The sequence below is a fragment of the Aulonocara sp. 'chitande type north' Nkhata Bay genome, linkage group LG7, assembly GCF_057382095.1.
Source record: "Aulonocara sp. 'chitande type north' Nkhata Bay isolate Kocher_YH1m ecotype deep benthic linkage group LG7, A_spYH_male_GT1.1, whole genome shotgun sequence".
Classification (NCBI taxonomy): Eukaryota; Metazoa; Chordata; class Actinopteri; order Cichliformes; family Cichlidae; genus Aulonocara; species Aulonocara sp. 'chitande type north' Nkhata Bay.
In genome coordinates this window covers 959,913-971,296 of record NC_141350.1, presented here as the reverse complement: position 1 = coordinate 971,296, position 11,384 = coordinate 959,913, and the positions used below count along the sequence as shown (strand labels likewise).

Below are 11,384 nucleotides of genomic sequence, written 5' to 3'. Positions count from 1 at the left end.
AAAAACAGAAGTGTCGTGCGCGGTGGTGCATGTTGGACTGCAAACACCAAGTTAACGCACGAGGCAGCTGATGGGAAATGAAAACGGGCTGTAGTCTGCACCTCCCGCCGGTCCCCGAAGGTCGACAGTAACAGCACTTTATTGTTTTACCAAGTAAATGTGTAAAAACGTGCAAGTACCCGTTCTTTCATCGTCCCGCACACGGCATCATGTCGCACGCACACACACACGCACGCACGCGCGCGCGCGCACACACACACACACACAGGTTCTTTGTCACATTGTGTGTCGTTGTTTTCTCTGGCTTTATAATTTTCTATTGTTTTTATTAACGCAGCGACGCTTGTGTAGTTAAATCCTGCGGTTCCATTTCGCAGCTCAGCGCTCGCTGCTCATCTGCCTTAATGTTTTTATCTGCTCTGATTTAAATAAAGATTTATTAACTCCACCGGTCAGTCGTTTTCATCTGAATAATATGTTTGATGGCATGTGGAGAGCAGGTCATGAAACCTGCAATATTATTGGTCAAAAAGAACGATTTTAGCTTCAGCGCTCAGAGGATCACGAGGGCATGTTTCCTGTTTTTGTTTTGTTTAATGGGGGGCTCGTGGAAAAACAGACAATTCATCAGAAATAAAAAGCAAACAGAAGCACTTCCAAAAGCTGCTCCGTAACGATATGGCGGCAACATTGACACCCAGAATGGCAAATAATGAGTTCATGAAAATGTCGCCTGGTTGCAAAAGTAAACGTTTCATTTCACTGAGTGGTTGAAGTAAATCAAAGTGTCTCACATCCTTTCTCACACTTTATTGAACGAGTGATGGGAATTTCGTCAAAGGGAAGGAAAACCCCAAAAAACAAAACGCTGAGCTGAATGAGAAAGACGTCTTTTAACCTTAAAATTTCATCGGATTTTTCAAAGTCGCTTGACTGTAATGCAGTTTTAGAAAAGAACCTTTTTTGCATCTTTACATTTAAAACGTGGATGAAGGAATTTTAATTTGCCTTAAACATTTTTTCTTTGCTGCCCAGTCAGAAATGTATTTCTGTTGCGATACGCACACCACTGCTGAATCACCAGCGCCCTCTAGTGTCAGGTTTACCTCTGAAGGTGGACTGATTCAGTCTTTGCTGCCGTTGCAGTGTTTACATAACAATTCAGGGAAAATGTGCTCACTTAATGTAACCAAATTAAGTCCATTCATTAGAGCAACTGCTTATCAGGTTAAATCGCAGGGGGGTGGAGTCTAACCTGCCTGTGATTGGCTGAAAGCAGCGATTAAACCAGCCATTAAACATGTTTTTAAAATACAGTTTCATTCCCCTTATTCCAAAAATTCCTTTGTCCTCCACTTCCGGCTGCTCACTACAGTGGGATCATCTTCCTCCTCCTGCCTGGAAACTCTTTATTCAACATCGTTTCAGCAGTTTATCCACCGTCCCTTCTCTGTACACGTTCAAACTTCTCAGTCTTGTCTCTCCAACCTGATCTGTCCCTCTGATGCATCATTTCTAATCCTGGACGAGTCCAGTCAAAATCTCAACTCTGCAACCTACAGCTCGGCAAGAAGTCCACTGCTGCTGACATTTCCTGCGCAGGCATTTTTACAGCCGTCCTCACTAATCTCTCGTCTTCATCATCATCGACTCCTGACGGCACTCCTTCTTCTGTTCACTTGTTAGTACATTTCCATCTCGATTCTTAGTCCCTCTGACCTGCTGCACATCCTTTCAGTCTTCGCGTCCAGCAAAAAGTCCTTTTCTCCGTACGCCCACCCACAAATTCTCCACAGTACTCCTTCCACCTTCTCAGCACAGTCTGTTCACTCATTAGTGAGGATCCAAATATTTGAATACATATTTGTCTCTTATTTATCATTTTCACATGTATGACTTCCATTCACAGAACGTAATATTTAAGGCAAACAAAATGAAAACACTTCACTGCGACTGCATGTCTTCAGAAAAGTGAATTTGACTTTTATATGATATGTCTGGATAAACACTTAAGAAAACTCATGGATGGACGGACATGCGTATGTATACATCCTTTATGATATTTGAGAAGTTCAACTATTTAGAATTATTTTAAAAAATGGTTAAAAGTGAGTTAAAGAAAAGGAAAGTTGACAGTTCTCTCTCCATTTAAATATATATAAAAACACACACACACACACTCACTCACTCACTCACTCACTCACACACTCAGACACACACACACACACACACACACTCAGACACACACACACACACACTCACACACACACACACACACACTCACTCACTCACTCACACACTCAGACACACACACACACACACACACACACACACACACACACACACACACACACTCACTCACTCACACACTCAGACACACACACACACACACACACACACTCAGACACACACACACACACACTCACACACACACACACACACACTCAGACACACACACTCACTCACTCACTCACTCACACACTCAGACACACACACACTCACTCACTCACTCACACACTCAGACACACACACACACACACACTCAGACACACACACACACACTCACACTCACACACACACACACACACACTCACTCACTCACTCACTCACTCACACACTCAGACACACACACACACACACACACTCACACACACACACACACACACACTCAGACACACACACACACTCACTCACTCAGACACACACACACACACACACTCACACACACACACACACACACTCACACACACACACACACTCACTCACACACACACTCAGACACACACTCACTCACACACACACTCAGACACACACACACACACACACACACTCAGACACACACACACTCACTCACTCACACACTCAGACACACACACACACACACACACACACACACTCAGACACACACACACACTCACACACACACACACACACACACACACACACACTCAGACACACACACACACACACACACACTCACACACACACACACTCAGACACACACACACACACACACTCAGACACACACTCAGACACACACACACTCACTCACTCACGCACGCACACTCACTCAGACACACACACACACACACACACACACACACACACACACACACACACACACTCAGACACACACACACACACACACACACACACACACTCAGACACACACACACACACACTCAGACACACACACACACACACACACACACACACACACTCAGACACACACACACACTCAGACACACACACACACTCAGACACACACACACACACTCACACACACACACACACACACGCACGCACACACACTCACTCACTCACACACACACACACGCGCACACTCACTCACACACACACACACGCACACTCACTCACACACACACACACGCACACTCACTCACACACACGCACACTCACACACACACACGCACACACACGCACACTCACTCACACACACGCACACACACGCACACTCACTCACACACACACACACACACTCATTCACTCACACACACACACACACACACACACACACACACACACACACACTCATTCACTCACACACACACACACACACACACACACACACACACACACACACGTGCACGTCTGTTGCTGTGTAAGAACACACCCTCATCACACGTCTTCATAGAGCTCACAGTAAGAGCTCTTGTGACAGTCCCACATTACTACCATCACTTCCACTGCTACGCCCTTTGCTAACAAGGCACACACAGCCCGCCTTGCTCACTCTCTCTCCGTCTCTGCGTGGCGGTGACATATTGGATCGCACTATGCTGATGTGCTTGGCTGATCAGTGTCTCACGCTGGCAGCTATTAAAGTTTCTCTCAGATCCAGGACTTGATGGCAACACTTGCAGCAGTTAGATTTAGGGACATGAATATGCAGCTTTTACGCTGATACTTAAGACTCACAATAAAGTGACACAATAAAGGAAAAGTTTGTTTTCCCCATGCAATAGTTCGATAGAGGACTGACCAGCCAAGTTGTACTTTGTGCTTTTTGCAAGTGCTTAGCTCTGTTCTGGTCTTGCTTCACCAAGTCTTTAGTAGTTATTTGCTTTGTTTCTCAGCTGTGATAACTTTGATGTTGCTCTGGAGGGGATGTTTCTTCTAGTGTTGCTGTTGCAACTAAAGCCAGCTCCCCCTAGCTGCTGGAAGCAGAGTTAATGACACTAAACTACTGAGCTGCAGTCGTTTGCTGGGAAACCAAAACAGTCCGTTAAAAACCGTTCTGGTCTCAAGTGTTGGTACACGTGTGGAAAAGTATACAACTTTGTGAGACATGAAGGCGCTCCAGAACTAAATGTGCACGTGCCTGCACTCTCACATATTTTAGACCATTTTCTCCACATCTGTGAGTTTACTTGATTGTTTGCTGAGATTTTGGGGACAGACCCAGTCTAACTGGGTCCATCAGGGTTCGACAAAAACCTGAAGTTAATGAGCAGAAGTAACAGAGAACCTCGACTCCTCTGTCACAGTGTAAGTTTGGCAGCAGGTGACTTATGTCAAGCAAGGTGTGAGAATCTCCTTTTTTAGAAAGGTGTTTTCACACACACCCTGGTACTAGCTCGCCGTGTGTACGCACACCTGCATGCATATGAGACTCTGTTTTCCTTTTGCAACTTTTCTGTGGTGTGGATGCATAAGCTTCTGCGTGTGTGCCTCACCTGCAGGCGCTTGTACAGGTGAGAAAGCCAATTATGAGAGTTGATGGATAAGCAGTGAGCTGTGACAGACCTGGTCATGTTCACTGTGCACCTTAATTCACAATGACACAATCATTAAGTCAAACTGAAGCTAAGAGATTTTAATGCATTTTACATCTGGGAACAGCTGATCGTAAAGGATCGTCATTCATCATGTCGTGTTTTACAAATACATTTAAAAAATGTAAATATTTTAACATTTGAAGTTATTTAAAACAACAATAATTTATATTCAGCACAAAAACAACTGATGTAATTTGAATTTTTGGAACCAAAGTGTGACTGTGACTATTTACAGTTTTTAAACAGACGCTAGGACACATGTCTCAATACTTAGGTCACTTTTGCAAAACTCCTCACACAGTGAGCACAACAGAAGTCTATGTGGGCTAAACTGAGGATCAGTTATCATTGTTTTGGCACAAAATGCATTCAATGACTACATCTCTCAAATTTCATGAATTATCTTCTCACTCAGACACAACAACTGCCAAAAAGCTTTGTACGTACAGGACATTTTGCATGTGCTTACACACTGTTTTCAAAACTGTTAAACTTATGGCCAAAACAATAACACAATGCAAAACTGAATAAGACAGCAAAATGCAACAGCAATATTTTATTGAAACATATTTTAAATCTAAAAATGCAGTTTAACCAGCCACAGCTGATTCTCATTGTAGATGAACATCTACACAGGTGTTACTCCTTCAATTTTTCAACTCCTTCAATTCTGGCAGCCAGGAGATTCTTTCCTAGGTGTGTTGCCCTAGATGACATAAGATGTGATGTGGATGAGAACCTGTGGCCAAATGGAGGAGACCGAGTAGATTAGCATTACTATTGTATGTGATTTATTTATTTATTTATTTATTTAGGACAGTGCATGTTAATGAACATAAATGTAAAAAAAAGAATTACATGAATGTAAACATACCAGATTATAGCCAAGGGCTAATTTCCATCTGTTGTCCTTAAGCATAAAAATAGACATAATAATTCATAAAAATTCATCATTCATTCATAATAAAAACTCCATCACCAAACTTACACATACACACCATTCTGTTCCCAAATAAAACATTAAAACTATACAACTCATACATGATCTCACACTTGATTTGTCCATAACCAGTTTTTAACCTTTGCCTTAAACAAATTGAATGTCGAGCATTCTCTAATGGGTTGAGGAAGACTGTTCCACAGATGGCCTCCTGGACAGAGAGGACGTTCCTCCCAAATGCTGTCCGTCTGTGGGGTATAAACACGTCTCCTCGGATTGTAGCTCGAGTGGTCCTGTCTGAGCTTTCTTTATGCCTAATGAACTGCTTTAGTGGTGGTGGAGCAAGGGAGTGTAAGACTTTATATATTAAACTCACTCTTTTAAGTTTCACTAAGTTATTGAAGTTCAGTAATTTATGTTTTTTTAACACATGACAGTGGTGGGAGGTCGGTTTTTTGTCAAGTAGTTTTAAACTTCTTTTATAAATGTTTTCAATAGTTTTAAGTGTTGTTGGACAAGCAAGTGACCAGGACGTCAAACAATAGTCCATATGAGAGATGATCATTGAGTAAAAATAAGTTTTTGCAGCAAATTTCATATTTAAATTATTACGTATATGATTAAAATTTCGATTATTAAATTTAAGTACCTGGGACACTTTATTTATGTGACTCTTGAAGGATAATGTTGGGTCTAGAATGACCCCAAGATATTTAAATTCTGGAGCTAATTCAAGCTCTGCTCCATCCAGGAATATGTTTGACTGCTTCAAGTTTAAAGGGCGTTTTGAAAAATACATACTGACAGTTTCTGAGGTGTTCAACATTAGGCATGAGTCCTCCGGCCAGCTATACATTAATGCTAAAGCAGCTGTAAGATCTTTTGCCACCAGCTGGACACTATTTGCTTGCGTATATATAACTGCATCATCTGCATACATTTGAGTAAATATATTTGGACAGACTTCAGGTAAGTTATTGATAAAAAGAGAGAACAATAAGGGCCCAAGAACAGATCCTTGAGGAACCCCTGTATCACAGTCTAAATATGGAGATTTAACCCCATCCAACACCACACACTGTTTCCTGTGTGAGAGATATGAGGCAAACCACTGAAGAGCCTGACTGGAGATATTAAACCGAGTCAATCTGGACAACAATATCTGATGGTTTACAGAGTCGAAAGCCTTCCTCAGATCTAAAAATACAGCTCCAACACAGGGACTCTTGTCCAGCAAGCTCTTCAAGTTCTCCACTAACATACACAGGGCAGTATCTGTGGAGTGATGTGCCCGAAAGCCAAACTGCAATGGATGTAATGAGGGTTGGGTGTTTTCTAGGTGAGCAGTGAGGAGTTTAACCACCCACTTCTCAGCTATTTTAGATACGACCGGGAGTATGCTTATGGGGCGATAATTAGCAATGTCAGTCTTCACACCTGCTTTGAAAATTGGTGTAACTGCAGCAATTTTCCAATCTGTTGGAACAATGGAGTGTTTGAAAGACATATTCAAAACATGAGTTGTTGGACGTACAAGAAAATCCACATGTTCCTTTAGGAAATTTGTGTTAATACCATATACATCAAGTGCTTTTGATTGTTTTAAACCTGTAATTAGTTTAGCAACTTCAGTGTCTGAAATATGAGTGATGGTGAACAAATTTTGACCAACATCATTCACATTATCAGAGCATACGACTGAGTCAAAGCTCTGACTGATCTCCTTAACAGATGAAATAAAGAAAGCGTTTAAGTTACTGGCAATAGATAGAGGCTCTCTAACAATAGAGTTATTTACATAAAGTTCAATTGTGTTTTTACTTTTGTTTGAATGACGGCCAAGTAATTTATTTAAGTGTTGCCAGATAATTTTACCATTACCTTTGGCTCTTTCAATTATATTTATAAAATTTTTTGCTTTGGCCTGTCTCAAACTTCTTGTTACTTTGTTCCGCATTGAAGTAAATCTCTGTCTATCCAGAGTTAGACCTGTTTTCAGGAACTGCTTTAGTAATTGATCTCTTGTTTTCATTAAATTCTTGCACTCTTTGTTTAACCAGGACAAATTAGATGTTGTCTTTATTTTTTGTCGACCTCTAATGGAGTATGTTGATATAACATCCTTGACAATGTCAGTGAAGTGACTGCTGCAGAATTGTGGATCATCACTACACAATAAAGGCTCCCAGTTAACTGATGCTAATGCTTCTGCTACATTTTGTCGCTGACTTCTTGGTATGAATTCATAAAAGGATCTCCTATTAGATGAACTTTGAAAGTCATTCTTAACCCGTGATTTTATAAGTTTTCTAGAAAATAATATAAAATTGTGGTCTGAAATACCAGTGATAAAATTATAAGATTTAATAATTCGCTCGGGCTTATTACTGAAAACCAGATCTATTTTAGTTTTAGAGTGTCTTGTTATTCTTGTGGGTTGTTCAATGTGTTGAGTAAAGTTCAAAGTCTCCATTATGTCCTTGAGTGTTTTTCTGTCCTTTTCACAGTCCCAGTTGACATTAAAATCTCCCATTACAATTATTTCATTAGACTTATTATTTATAGCATGATATTTAAGTAATATCTGTAGTTGTTCATAAAAAATATTCTTTGCGGAAGGAGGGCGATATAAACAGATCAACGTAAATGACATTTCTGGGGAAAGAGTGATTTTAACAGAAATATGTTCTATTTCGACATCTATTGGTGAACTAAGTAAAGAGCAATCCAGGTGTTTCTTTACATACACAAGTATTCCTCCTCCTCTTGTTCCAATTCTATCCCTTCTGAATACTGTGTACTCTGGAAAGACAACCGCAGACTCAGGAGAAGAACTTGTGAGCCAAGATTCAGAGATACCCAAAAATAGAAATATTGGAATTGCTTAGAATATGTTCCAGTTGCTCATGCTTTGGTAACATACTGCGAATGTTAATGTGTCCACATAGAAGCCCCTTTGGTTTATTTTTAGTGTCCCAGATTACTTTAGCCTGATTAAATGTCTTGCAGATCTTTGTTCCTCTGTAAATTTTAATAGCAGGATTTCTTGTCCTTTTGTTGACAATACTATGAGCATTTAATGATGAGAAACCCTTTACCGGAGACTGTAGTTTGGGTACAGCAGGTGGGGGCCCAGGCAGCCGAGGTGGAGGCCCAGGCAGCCGAGGTGGAGGCCCAGGCAGCCGAGGTGGAGGCCCAGTCAGCTGAAATGGAGGCCCAGGAAGCTGAAATGCAGGCCCAGGCAGCTGAGTTGGAGGCCCAGGCAGCTGAAATGGAGGCCCAGGCAGCTGAGGTGTAAGCCCAGGCAGCCGAGGTGGAGGCCCGAGTAACTGAGGTGAAAGCCCAGCTAGCTGAAATGGAGGCCCAGGCAGCTGAGGTGGATGCCCAGGAAGCTGAAATGGAGGCCCAGGCAGGCCTAGGCTAACTAGGCTAATTAGTTGTAGCCAGTCCAAATCACTGATGTTTGAATTAGGTCCAGGATTTAGTTCTATATCACCAGCCAAAAGTAGCATCAGAACAAGTTTCAGAATCTCCAGCGACAGTTGTGGTATATCTGATTGTTCATGTTTACCTGGGGGTGGTCTGGCATGACCAAAATCCAAGAATCTTGTGAACAAAAGATGTTGACTCCATTTGGCTGGGAAAGTGGTATAATTATCCAGCTTTTTTGGACATGTCGAACTCCACAGAAGATAAAAATGTATAAAAACAAAAAGACAAGTTGATGTCAAGATCCAGGGGTTTTTAGATGGTTTTTTAGGTGGGTTTTTTGGCAAACGCACAGGACCTGCCAAGCCGTGTGTCTGCACCCTAGCAGCCATCTTGTTTTTAGATTTATCAGTGGATGGTGTGTATACAAATTCTTGTATTTTGGGATTACTTAGTGCAAAAACATAAAAACACAGAAACATATATTACAGTTTTTTACAGCCACTAGGACACATTTCCCAATACTTAGGTCACTTTTGCAAAACTCTTCACACAATCCTCCTAACTGACCGTCAGCTTGGCAAAGCAGTTCATTTCACATTCAAAATGCACTACAACTACCAAAACACTTCATTCAGGTCTCAAATAAACTCATTCTTCCAGAACACTAGCAAAGGTTGACAGCCGACAAACACACTTTGTCACCCACAAAACAATGACCTAAAAAACACTAACAACATGTAGCATTACAGTGTTTCCTTGTGTAAAACAAGGACACATCTCTGTTTATAATTTCAATATATGTTACTGGAATGAATCAGACATCATGCAGAATTCGTTAATATTTGTTTATGTATTTTTATTTTTTTGCACTAAGTAATCCCAAAATACAAGAATTTGTATACACACCATCCACTGATACACATACAATAGTAATGCTAATCTACTCGGTCTCCTCCATTTGGCCACAGGTTCTCATCCACATCACATCTTATGTCATCTAGGGCAACACACCTAGGAAAGAATCTTCTGGCTGCCAGAATTGAAGGAGTTGAAAAATTGAAGGAGTAACACCTGTGCAGATGTTCATCTACAATGAGAATCAGCTGTGGCTGGTTAAACTGCATTTTTAGATTTAAAATATGTTTCAATAAAATATTGCTGTTGGATTTTGCTCTTTTTAAGTTTTGCATTGTGTTATTGTTTTGGCCATAAGTTTAACAGTTTTGAAAACAGTATGTAAGCACATGCAAAATGTCCTGTACATACAAAGCTTTTTGGCAGTTGTTGTGTCTGAGTGAGAAGATAATTCATGAAATTTGAGAGATGTAGTCATTGAATGCATTTTGTGCCAAAACAATGATAACTGGTCCTCAGTTTAGCCCACATAGACTTCTGTTGTGCTCACTGTGTGAGGAGTTTTGCAAAAGTGACCTAAGTATTGAGAAATGTGTCCTAGCGCCTGTAAAAAACTGTAACAAATTCTGCATGATGTCTGATTCATTCCAGTAACATATATTGAAATTATAAACAGAGATGTGTCCTTGTTTCACACAAGAAAACACTGTGTAATGCTACATGTTGCTAGTGTTTTTTAGGTCATTGTTTTGTGGGTGACAAAGTGTGTTTGTCGGCTGTCAACCTTTGCTAGTGTTCTGGAAGAATGAGTTTATTTGAGACCTGAATGAAGTGTTTTGGTAGTTGTAGTGCATTTTGAATGTGAAATGAACTGCTTTGCCAAGCTGAAGGTCAGTTAGGAGGATTGTGTGAAGAGTTTTGCAAAAGTGACCTAAGTATTGAGAAATGTGTCCTAGCTGCTGTAAAAAACTGTAAGCCTGAGATTCTGTTCTATACGTGTCATTGAAACATTTATGTTTCAGCAGTCATAGAGTCATAGAAGACATTGTTTGTACGGTCATATCAGAAAGAGCTTCTTTTTAGTACTGAACGCACCATAATATGTAAAACTGCTACTTAACATAACTTAATAATAACGATGATGATGATAAAGTAGTACTGTGGATGTCCAGTGCAGAATGACTCCCCCTGTCAGCAGCAGCCGCAGAGCTTCTGAAAAAGACGATTTGTTCACATCATAAAATAGTGTCGAGTCCCTTTATAAAGTTTGGTGACTGATGAACGAGGGATAAAAGTATGACCAGCACAAAGGAGCCGAGAACACATATGTACGCACCTTTTGTACCACGTTTCGGTTT

At 40.8% G+C, this 11,384-nt stretch overlaps 1 protein-coding gene across 1 annotated transcript in view; it reads left to right on the top strand.

Moving 5' to 3' along the window:
* The window catches only part of peds1a (plasmanylethanolamine desaturase 1a), a 66,342-nt gene extending 65,893 nt beyond the window's left edge, over window positions 1–449 (top strand). The window contains exon 6 of the mRNA XM_086297858.1: window positions 1–449. This exon is cut by the window's left edge and continues 6,861 nt beyond it. The gene's annotated coding sequence lies outside the window, so the exon portion shown is untranslated.
* Window positions 450–11,384: the final 10,935 nt, after the last annotated feature.